Below are 13,094 nucleotides of genomic sequence, written 5' to 3'. Positions count from 1 at the left end.
TTTTCAGCTTCTAATTATGGTCTTTAGAAGACAATGGAGACGGCTTAAAATAATAAGAATGCTGCTAAAATTGCTATGGCTGCTGCGGTATTACAAAGACAAATGTTGGCTCCCTGTGTATAGTATACATTTAACCTGTCACCAAACACAGAGCATTTTACAGGTAAAATGTAAAGGGATGCATTTAGTAGCTATCAAATGAACATTTTTTGTTGTATTTGAAAGTAACTACTTAACTTAAAATGCTACTTTATTAAATTATAAATTAAAATATGCTACATCAAAAATGCTTGCAATTTCCTTCTGTTATCGCATGAGCCATTATAATGCAAAGTTACAGGTTTCTGGAACATAATGAAATTCAAACTTGCATTCTTAGTGCAGTTGCCATGGCCAATTCAGCTGAAAATGAGAATTATAGTGAGAGCATTTCCTGGTCTTTGACCCCTCTTATAAGGTTTTAAAAAGCAGGGGGTTTTTTTTGTAGAGCATTAACCTAATTCTCAAGAAAATCTTTTCTCTGAGTAATATGAGAGGTGTTAAAACACTTCAGTAAATGGAAAAGTATTTAAACACTTTTTATTCTAAGTTTCAAAAGACTGGACATTTAACTTCAAGGATTTCTGGCTGTGTAATGCAAAAGACTTAGACAATAGAACCAAATATAATAAAATACAGTCTCTGGTATATGTACATATTTATCAAGATAATGCCTCATGACAGGTAGGCAGTAAGAGATAGACATATTTGACAAGGTATAGTTACATATATTTTATATTTGTGTATTTGTTTCTATTTTGCTGTTAACTGTACACAGTAAGAAAGAGGGAGGAAGAAAAAAAGGAGAAAAAAAAAAGGCTGTTGATCCTGGACAATGAAAGGGAATTTCATGGGTCCATATAGTATCCTGTGAACTTTTCTAAAAAGTCATTACATGTGTCCTATAATCCTACAGCACCAGCTGACTGGTCCTGAGCTAAAATGAAATGCATACTTTGGAAGTTTGTACTTTATTTTGCTTTCAGAAGCTTCATGTTTGCACTAAATTATGCCCACGGATTCTTGCAAAAGTGATTCTTGCTGAAGTAAATGGGAATTGGTTTATACACATGCCAGAAATCAGTCTTATCCTCTCTGGCATAAAGAATAAATGTGCCTGAATAACAAAACCTAAATACTAAATATTAAATACTAAATGTTAAATATGAAATATTAAACACTAAATACTAATAATGAACTCATTCAGTTCCAAACTTTTATGTATTTCGTGATAGATGTAAGAATGAATCATTGCAAATACTGTGTTATTAACCAAATAGACTTAATTGCTTATTAAAAAGTTCGATCCTAGACAGATTTTGTCCCTATAAGCTGTATTGACATTCTGTGATTTTTGGTTTCTTATTTTTAAGCTTTGACAAACAAGCACAAACTTATCACTTAGGTGACCTGTCATAGTCCTTACTTTCCAAAAAGTATTGGAAATCGTAATGAACTTCCTACAAAAAGTACTAGAGAAAATTGAAAAAATGATCCAATATACAGGAACAGCATTATTTCATTGTCCTGGAAAAGAACTATAAAATACAGGTGTAAAAATCTAATACTACTTGAGGGAACACTTAACAAGAAGATTACTTGTTTTCAAGTCAGGTTGCAAAGATGTGAGAAGTTGTTACCTAATGGCGTGGCACTAAGCACCTAATCTGCTGACTGCAGACTGGAGTTGCCCAGGCTTTTGAGGCAAAACAATGGCAGAACGTTATTATGTTATAGGCCACATCCTGTCAGGTACTGTTGCATGGACGTAAAGGTGTGCATCTGATGGGAATTAATGGAATTTCTCAAAAGGAAACCAGACTGGCTCTGATCTATGTTTGAGATTGGTCCAGTATTTTCGGAAAATTATCTCTTTTTTAATCTTAGCACACTTGATTTGTCTCAAAACTCTCTTTTGACTTACTGGTAACTATCTACTAGCCCACGAGTTTGATATAAGGATGCATCAACTGCAATGCAAGAGACCAGCATGCAGCTCTTGGCATTCTATTTCTAGGGTCACAGAAGACATCACAGAAGGGTGCATCTGCTGGAAATGGTGCAGATGCAGACCCAACTGCAGATGCTTACTTTGGGTAGCTGGACAGATTCATGGAAACAGCTCCTCCAAAGGTAAGTAACAGAGCACAAGGGAGCTCTGTGCTGCTCAAAAGATAGTTCTTGCTAAAGTGGAGGTCTTGAGGCACTTAGTGAAATGAGTGTCAGAAGTATCTCTACAATATCAACACTTCTGCATACAGGGAAGCCTCGATTAAGGAAGAGAGAGGGACGTAAATGCTGCTCTTGTTGAAGACCTAAAGCGTATTAACCATTGGAAACTGAAGAATCAGAAGCTATCAGCTCCACAACTGAATCCAACCTGAACACGAACATATGTACTTTGCGTAACACGCAACGGAACCCCTCCACTCCCTATGTCATGCCATGCTCTTGGTCCATCCAGGTGCATCCATCCAAAGTGCTACTGCTCCTTACTGAATGTAAAAGCACAATTCATCCATTGAAAAAACATAGTGAAAGTGTTAAGAATGGAATTGCTAAGTAAATACGTTTTTGCTTGCTTTATGCTACTGAAGAATAAGAACATCTGTTGGAGAACCGGTTTACAACAGAATGACAACTACTTAATAACGTGTATTTTTTGAGACATGTATCTCTTTTGGAAAAGAGGAGAATGTAAATTAATTGACACTTTTGCAAGAAATGGTTGCTTCCTTTTCAAGTGTTCACCTTGCTGAGGAAAAAATTGAAATGCAGCCCAAGATGTAAAATATTGATGCTGCATTATTCAAACAAGAAAGCTTTGGTATGTGTCTCTTTTATTTAATCATGCTAAAAGCAGAAGTGCACGGGGCATAAATGACAGAACAATAGGGCTCTTATGTATTTAAATGACATCAGATTCACAATGCAGAGCAGAAAATAAACCGCCTCTAAACCTAACATTTCTTAAAAATCACAGACACCGGAAAGATTTATTAACATGATCCTGTTTTGTTTGGGGTTTTTTTTCCTATTAATGGCATTCTTTCTAAGAATCATGTTACATTTATAGGTGCTAATATACACAGAGTAAAAACTATTCTGTATGTCAAAATTTCCAACTTAAACATTTCAAGTCAGGTGATTACTGTGTAGTCCTTGTTTGAGCCACTTTCATTTCTACACTAAAACAAAATCACTGATGATATGATCATACTTTGTGTTTGCCACTGGCCTTCTGCCTCTTTCAGAACACAGAATGGACAAGTTGTAGAGTCTCTGTTCTTCAAATATCATAGTCAAAACCCAACTGGGCGTGGATCTTGGCAACTTGCTTTGGCTGACTCTGCTCTGTGCAGAGGATTGGACTGGATGATCTCCAAAGGCACCTTCCAGCCTCATCCACTCTGTGATTCTGTGAGATTTTAGCTATGTTAGCAGCAAGCAATTATCAAAGAGAAGGAAGTTAAATGTACAGATCCTAAATTATTTGTTCAACTATATTAGTTCAAATTTGTTAAACCAAAAATACTTTAATGGAGTTATTTTTATTTAGATTGATACTTCAGTTCGATCAAGATAATGTCAGCATAAATTTAAATTCATGAAAAAATGTATAGCTGTGTTTAATCAAACATGATTAATATTCCATATCTATTTCTCTTTGATCTAGTACAAAGATTGTGAAATGAAGCTAAATATTTTCATATGTTAAAAGGTACCTTCAATCAAGAAGAGATGATTGGTTTAAGATCATGGAATTTAGCAGCTTAAAATTATAATGATAAGCTGTTCCAGTGCAAATTAAAGAAAATTTATGGGAATAGTATTAATTGCATGATTTAATCTAGGAAGGTAGATTATTAGAATTTGCAAAATATAATTATACTTAAATATCTGACTATGCCCTGTGTTTCCTTGTATCATTTTAAATTGCCTCTTTTTGTAACATAATAGAATAAAAATACAAATTCTTTTTTTAATACAATATAACTTAAAGTAAGTATGCATTGGAGGAGCATAATGTATGACATTTAGAGATTTTGTTCAAGACAGACACCTAAACAAGTCTATGGAGGTGGATTCATGATGGGACTCTTTTCAGAATGTGGGATTACTGTGCAATAGAAAAGAACTTGCCTACTCCTTCATTCTCCAAGTGATGAGAGAGCTTAGGCAGGGCCCTCATGGGAATTGCATCACCTCTCACTGGTCAAGGGACAGGGGAGCATCAGGATCACAGGGCAGAGAGCACCTTCCTGCTCAGTCTTATCACTCAGATGGGATGAGCGCTCTATACAATGGGTTTGGGGCTCTACATGATGAGGCCAGGTTTCTGTGCAATGGCACTTGGTCTCTACATGATGGGATTTGGGCTCTGCACAATAGCATATGGACTTGATGTGACAGGCTAGGGACTCTTCATGATGGGACTGGGGCTCTGTGCAATGGCATTGGGGTTCAATGTATGACAGACCCAACAGAGAAAAGCCCACACTACCCAACTGCAGCAGTCCCTCTCACACCTGCAGACCTGGCACAACACACAAAGCTCACTGGTAGGCTGATTAGCTCCCCACAGGGCTGTGGAACTAAAGAGTACAGGGAAAGATTAGCAGATTCCTCCCTCTGGCTAATGCCCAGACGAACACCCCTTACTATACAAGTATCTTCCCATAAAATGGCTTTCTAAAAGCTTTTCACCAGTAGCCCAGTAAGTCTTAGCTCTTGCAGGGCTCTGGATTGCAGCTCTTAAGATTCCTCTATTAATCATAGAATCACAGAATGGTTAGGGTTAGAAGGGACCTTTAAAGGTCATCTTGTCCAACTCCCCTGCAAGGAGCAGGGACATCTCCAAGCAGATCAGGTTGCTCAGAGCCCCGTCCAACCTGGCCTTGAATGTTTCCAAGGATGGGGCATCTACCACGTCTCTGGGCAACCTGTTTCAGTGCTTCACCAGCCTCATTGTAAAAAAAAATTTCCTTATGTCTAGTCTAAATTTAGCCTCTTTTAGCTTAAAACCATTACTTCTTGTCTTATCACTACAGGTGCTCCTAAAAAGTTTGTCCTCATCTATCATATAGACCCCCTTCAGTGCTCAGTGGGTGCAGTTTTAGACACCGAAGTTTGAAAATGCTGTCCTAGGTCCTAGATACTGATGTGATTGATTTTTTTTTTTTTTCCCCACGAAGACAGTTCAAATGAAACCAAGCTGGAGCCTGCACATGCCAAGGAAGACTGTAAAATTCTCTTTGCCCACAAGAGGGTACAACCCACACTGCACCACCTCTTATGTCAGTATAAAAGTTCAGATTAAATAGTCATGATGAATGCGATGCAAAACTGACAACACTTCAGATGCTTTATCTCTTACACTGAACAAGATAAAGGAAAAAATTTCATTGTGTGGAGTTCTGGAGAAAAGCAAAAGACAGGAAGATGTAAAAAATGCTGAGTTGTACAAAATCAGCCTCATATGGGCTCAAATCAAATCAGGATGGAAAGAAGAAAATGGAACAGCATCATCCTACTTTCCGCAGGTCAGGACCCTGTTATGCCTGACAGTGCCCATCCACAAACACACAAGTAAGAAAAAAACTTGCCTTATTAATATGTCAAGTATTTATTTAACCTAACAAAACTATCTTTAGAAATATTTTTAAATATAAAAATAATTTATTAGAAAGCAAACACAGAAATTTCTAACCCCTCTGTAGACAACTGGTAAACATAAGTAAACCTAAATTTAAAAGTTTACAGTGTGTCACACTTCATGAAATCCTTATCATGTTTTGTTAGACCTTAATGACAGAAGGGGCAATCATCTCTGATTTCTGATAATCTTCATCTCTCCTTGATAAATTCCACAAACATCCCTTAAAGTGTGCAGAGAAAGCTTTCACATGTCCAGTGACTTTCAGGACTATGTTTATCTTTGGTCAAGTAGTATGAAAATATGGTTTGCTGATGTGGCAAAAAACATATACATGTGAAAACAGAGATGGAGACAAACCAAAGGTCAAGAAATGGCATATTTGCATGGCTAAGAGGCTCTATGAAGTGAGTAGTCAAATCTATATTTCAGTTGAGTTGTTCAGGACTTTAGAAACACACACGTAGGGTTTGCATCTCCTGGTGTAGAGGAGAGGTCTAGTGGGATGAGCCAGACCTGGGAGAGGCAGTCCCTGAGCTGCAGGGAGGCCATGGGGTGACCTGGGTTGGCCAAGTAGTTTAATGACCTCCTCTTCCTTTTTCATCCCACTCTTCTTTTCTTCTGCCTTTTGCTGTAGCTTGAACGCATGGATGCTGTCTGCCGTGCTGCCCATGCCCCGGGAGTGTGCACACCGTCTTTGTGTTTTGTATAAGTAGCACTTGACACTTATATCCACATCAGAGTAGAAAGGATTTATTTTGTCTTGAACTTAGCACTAAAGGACTGGTTCACTATGGCCAGGGAGCATTTGTTGTCCAAAGAGAGTTCCTTAACTCTGTAATGCTTTGTTCCAGCCCTTGAACCCTCTGATAAAGCAAAGCAGAGGCAGAGCAAAGACTAGGCACAGATTTGTAACTTGCTGTCTGTAAAGATTGTTTTATTTACAATCTTTTCTTGTTGCTACATTCTACATAGCAGCTGTGGATGGATAATTCCATGTGTGCCATGTTACTTCTGACAGCTGAAGGAGATACAGCACTTTGTGCTTGCAGCTGAAGTGAATTCCCAGGAGTTGTGCTACATGGGTTGTCTTGCTCTACAAGGTTATACTCCTGCACATCCATATGCAGACACCTTTGCTCATATAAATGCACTAGTAGGGTGAAGAAAATATTTAAATAACAATTAATAAATGTTTGCATAGCCCAAGCTTTCTTCCAGATGAGCCAAATCTGTATTTCTGTACCTCTGAGCTTCCCAGGGATTTAATTTCCTCAAGGTTCCACTCTTACTCCTTTATGTGTGATGGCTATGGAGGGAACTTCAGAGATCTTTCCGTGACCACTAGACTGCTTGTGCAAGACTACAACATGCCTGACCTGCAGACTCTTGACTACTAGTGCCTTATGTCCCATAGTAGATAAAAGGTTTCCAAAAGGAACAGTTGCTTTTAGGATTCTGGTTTCTCTCTGTTCGCTCAGACCCACCTAACAGTTACACTCCAAAATATATGGGCATACAGCACTGCAGAAGCACTGGAGAAGCACAAGTGAAAAGCAAGTGGACTTAAGCAAGTGTTCCTCAGCATCTGATAAGAATAAGTAAATGTAAAGGGAAGGAGAAAAAAAAATTACACATTCATGGCTTTCTTTTTCTATTTGTGCGTCTCCGCAGTAAATGCTATTAATTTTAATGGAAGTCATGTGGCTGTCCATATATCTGCATACCTTCAGCATTCATACAGTGTCTATTACACTGCCATCATAAACCAGATATCCAGCAATGGAAGAACATGGATCTTTAATAAGGCAGAGCTATGTCTCGTTCACTTACCACATTCAATGGAAGAGGTTGGTTCTGAGGATTTGTGGCCTTCCAATACAGGTCGGAAAAAGCAGAAATGACAGACTGTAATTAAAGAGTGCATTATAGTGCATGTGCAAAAGAAGACAACATGAAAATTTGAGAAGTAAATTTAATTCTCCCATTCCCTATCATTAAAGTATTTAGCTTTGTAATTTCAATATTTTAACATCATTTTTCTTACGTTGTATATATCTGTAGGACCCCACTTTTTAGTTTACACCTCCTGAGGGACTGAATGCTTCAGAGTTAATGAACTTTCTCATCAGTTGGCCATTAGTTTGAACTGAAGCCAACTCATCAGGATGAAAAGCATCTTGCATCTAATGGATGTTTGGGGTTCTGTATAGAATGAGTTTGGCAGGTCTCTTTCTCTAGCTGCCACAACACAAACATGCCATAATGCTCTGCACTAATTGGCAGATTCAGCGAAGAGGCCAAATGGTGGCTGATCTATTGAGTCTGATCTACCCTTTTTTGTCCCTGGAGGAAACCTTCCACCCTAGGTATGCTGTCGCAGTTTGTTAGTGTTTGTTAATCTTACCAGGCTGCCTTCTTTCAAAATCTGGAGGATATCAGTCATGAAGGCTGTCTGGTGATGCCTCTCATTATTACTAAAACCACACAACTCTTTAAAGAGGCAGTTTACCATGAATACATTTTTTTTTGCACATAGGCAAACATCTCATTAGCTATACTGAATAAAATGTCACATGGGTCCATACAAAGCTTGGCAGCTACACATAAGTGTTCAAAACTCCTACTTCCTTCAAGGAGAGTGGATCAGTTTATGCATGTCTGAGTTTGTATCCCAGTCTTGTATCAACAAGTGTTTGTATTTGCCCAGAATTCCCTTATTTATTTATACATTCCAGGTGTGTGTGTATGTATATATAAAATGTCAGTACATTCAATATGTCTCCTTGGAGGAGAAAAACAAGAGTGTCTCCCTGGTTGTACATAATAATTGGAAATTCTTGGAATGTCAGTGAATGGAGAGGTTAAAAAGCATATTCTTTAAAAGCATCTTTTTGATTCCGGTCCTTTTCATCTTTTTTTTTTTCCCTATTAATGACATAAAGTAACTGAAACTTAGCCCTGCCTAGCTTTCACAGATTTGTATCCTGAGTTTATGTTCAGGATGGACATGGAGTCAAGACCTCTACTGTGCCCATCACAAAATGGGGATGGAAAGAAAGAGGAATCAGAGGATGTACGCTTGTGTAGTGTTTTCCTGCTCCAAACCTGCAGAAGGACTTCTGCTCTCCTGGTTACCAATTCCTGCAATGAAATCCTTTCATTTATACTGCCATACAGAAAAGTGCTAGTTCTTCCCAAGCACGTTTACTATTTTTTATTAGTCCGACAACAAATAAAGAGTCTGTGTGGAGCAGACTTCTCTTTGCTCCAGCTGTTTCCAAAGGTATATATCTGCAGGTGAACTGTGCTAGCTCTAGGGGCTGGGGATAGCATTTGTGCTGCAGTGTGCAGTCTCCTCCCTCTCAAAACCACAGCAGTTGAGCAACATCCTCCTCTACTCCCTTCACTCCTGCTCCCTCAATATTTGAATATGCTTTGGACACTCTACCCCATTTACCCTCTCCCTTTTATTCCTGTTCTTCTGACAATGAAAAGCATATTGGGTTCAAAGTCATGATTTTATGTTCATGCCTCAGCAGCACTAAACAGTAATATTTTTATCTCCTTCCATCCAATATAAATTCTAACCATTGTCATGGCCTCATATGAGGCAGAAATATTGTTTCTTGGACCATTTCTTTTGTTTAAGTTACAACTTAAATTAAAAAAAAAGTTTCATCAACCAAAAAAAAGTTGGACCAACCAACAAGTCAACCAAGAAGTCCATAAAGTCAAAGCTCTAGTGACAGAAACAACTGGACAGAGACTATCAGACTTATCCTTGGCATGTTACACCTCGAGGTTTTAACACCTTTTCAGTAGCAAGCTTCCAGAGTTAGCACCATGAAGACATCAATTTTAATTAAACAGTGGTAAGGGCACATCTTAGATCTGCAGTGAAGGCACATGCCAATGAGTTGCATCAGGCAACAGCTTTGTATTTGTCAAAAACACTCCCACTCTCCCCCAGCAGAACACTTTTATTGCAAATCTTAATGCTGAAACTATTGTTTCTTTGAAATACTTTTGAAAAACTGCAAGGATTGTGGTTTGTGGTTTGGTTTTTTTTTTCTGATTTCAGCCCTTCTCACAAGTTACCTTTTTTTTCACTGTAGTCCCTTGCAATTTACTGAGGCTTACCCCTCTTTCTGTTTTCAGAAAGAGGAAAGAGAGCACTGGAAAAAGGGAAAGAACAACTGAAAGTGTGAGAACTTTGAAGACATTAAGTTTTAAAATTTCTCAAGAGAGGTTGGATCAGCTTTAGTAATAAAGGTAATGTTCTAAATTCACACACAAATTCAAATCAATACGAGGTACTGTGTCATTTACTTTCTGTATCAGGCCCAGAAACTGCTCATCTTGTAAGAATTTTTTTATAAGTTATTCATATGTACAAAGCAGATAAGACTGTTGCCCTTTTTATTTTTCTATTATATAGACATTTCACTTGAATTTATATAGACATTTTAAATGCTTGTCCTTCATTATCTAAAATAGAGAGATTTAGAAACTGCATGTGATAGATAGGTATGGCTCAAACTCGTCCTAATGCTTTTGGTTTCACATAAAGGTATCCATCCACAAAGGCAGATATTGAGTGATTATATAGTGATCTGTGTTAAAATGTCTACAATTCTCCTATAGGTTTAATTAACTTTTCTTTTATATTTTTAGTATTCCCTACACAAATGAGTGGAGTACCATAGGAATGCAAAAATTGTTATCTGCAATTAATTAAAGGGTGCCTTGGTAACTAATGTTATACCTTCAGGATGCTACAGAATACCCCAAATCCTGTATCCACAAAATGGTGCACAGTTTTAATCTGTGATTACAAAGTGAGCTAATAATTCATATTTTGTAATATTTACTGAATAAAAGGCATCATGCTACACTTTCCCCATTTACAAGCTTTGGCCCCAGACTTTCCAACCCTTCATTTATCAAAAATGAAACATTATGCTAACCATGACCTTTTAACAACAGCCTATTCACAGTGGCCAAAGGTTTTTATTGCCGACGTATTAATCTTTTATAAAACAATAATTTCCCTGGGTCTCCTTTTTTTTTTTTATGGAGGAGCAAAACAAAACCACAAAGATTAACAGAGTGAGGATTAAAGTTCCCTAAAACATTCGCCAAACACAGAATTTCTTCTTGTTTCCTTTGCCAGAACGCATCAAGCAAATACTATAATTTATATCTTCCCCCCCCATAAATCATGAATCTACACAGAAAAAAAAATCAGTTCTGTACATACCTCTCTTCTAGTAATTTTAAGTTTTCCCATGTCCATTAGGCCCTTACAACCTAATCTTGCTCTGCCAATTGCTCCCATGGTGAGATCATTAAGTAAATTATTTAAAGATCAAACAGCCTGCAGTGACAATGGAGTTCCATGTAAGGTAAATGCTTCAAAGCCCCCCTCCCCCCTTCTCAAATTATAGCTCTACAGGCTATTCATCACCTCTGGATGGGGCATGCCCCACCATTACTTGGCTTTTTGCTGCAGGCTAAGGTAGCACCACTAATTGGCCTTTGTAACAAAACTGACCTGTGGACAGGATAAAACTTGTTTGGAGCTTTAGAGACAACAATTATTCAAGGTTAAAAACACATCAATGCCACAGCTACGTCACTATAATAAGGGTGAATGAATTTCTTCCTCTTGAGTCTTAATGTGAAAGAATGCGTTCATGTTGTGCCCATGCCAAACAAAAGCTCCTTCAGGTAGTTGAACTAGTCCACTTTTCTTTCTTTCCCCTACCCTTTCTTTTTTAGCTCAAGGACAAGTAGGTCTATCATTTTCTTTATTTCTTCAGAGCCCCTCACAGTGAGGGCCCTTTGATCTCCGAGAATAATGGTAGATGGAACAATTTAACTGCTTCATACAGGTGCAGGAGTTTATTTGACAGGTTGCGGCTTTTATTTCTAGCACATTAGCTGCATGCATACAAATGGACTCTTGACAGATTCAAGCAGGTAAATCAGAATTTTTTTTTTTTTTTAAGAAGCCTCAACAAAAGCCTGGCCACACCTGCAATGATGGCACGATTTAGGAAGCTGCATAAATTAAAGACAGGTAAGGCCATTGGGTTCCCTGCTGTGAATGAATTTTTACAGCTCAGGAAGACAGCATGTAGGAAGAAAAGCAGCTCGATCAAGTAAACAATATGGGATCCAGTCACGCACATTTTAAATTAAAGAGCCTCTACTTGATCTGAGTTATTTTGAAATAAATAACTCTGCTAGACAAGCACTTACATTGTATTGCCTGTAACGCAGAAGTGAATGTAGGGTAGAAGCAAAGTGAAGGAAAACATTTTCAAATCACATTTGTGCAGACCGGCGCTTTTTTCCCAAAGGATGATTATCTGTATGAATTATCTTACGTTTGCAGTTACTTGTGATTATGACTAGTGCAGTGAAAATTTGCCCTTAGAAGCTTTGTAAACTGAGAGGTTTTTTACTCTTGTTTGTTTGTTTGTTTGTTTTTGACTTCGTTTAAGTGTCATTGAAATGGCTTGTGTAAGGAGATGCTATTCAATAGCCTGCCAGCTAATAATAAGTCTGTTAAAGATCGCTTCTTCAGATTGTTAGCACTTATGGAAGCCACACGTGTATTTTACCTTTATTTTCCTCCTCTCTCCTATTTTGAGCTTGACGTTGGTTTTTCAGTACATTGCAGTTCTTCAAAGAACATCCTGCCCTCCAAGTCAGGTATTCAGGAAAAATAAGGCCTGGGAATGCACAGATCTTATGCAGGCATAAATAGTTTTTTTGGAAGTGTCGTATCAAGACTGGTAGTATAGATGCAGTTATGCTAGCATCAAGATGTTTTGTACTGGTTTTACCTTATTTGACTTGTGGGAATATTTATTCTAGACTAAACATCTTTATGGTAATAGAAGTGCTTTGGCACTGCAGGAGTATAAATGTAAGTGTGCCACTGCCACTGTATTTAAAATTATAAACCTCGAGGTCACATTTACATTATCCTCCATCTCTGCTGACACAGCTGTGACAGAGTGGGATGTGAAGAGGTAAGACAGGTGGGCAGCACTGACAAAAACCCTGCACAGCCTCTTGAAGATCAGCCGAGTACTAGCGATGGCTCATCCTTTCCAGTCTGAACTGCTGCGTCCTTAGCAAGTGCTTTGTTGTCGCAGCATGCTGGTAATGTACTGCTTCACAGCTAACACGCTCCTGGGGGACATGTCGCACATTTATCACCTGTCTGGTAACTATAGTAGCTGCTAAATAGATTTGGTGAAAATCAAACCCCAATTCTCCAGGTGAAATAATGGTCTCAGAGAGGTAGCAGAAGTACAAGTCTGCACCACGGAATAAATACCCAGGGTAACTAATAGTCAGTTTAACTGATTCAAATTTGTGC

This window comes from Chlamydotis macqueenii, chromosome 2, assembly GCF_036417535.1.
Source record: "Chlamydotis macqueenii isolate bChlMac1 chromosome 2, bChlMac1.mat, whole genome shotgun sequence".
NCBI classification, from domain to species: domain Eukaryota; kingdom Metazoa; phylum Chordata; class Aves; order Otidiformes; family Otididae; genus Chlamydotis; species Chlamydotis macqueenii.
This window is presented reverse-complemented; position numbering follows the sequence as displayed.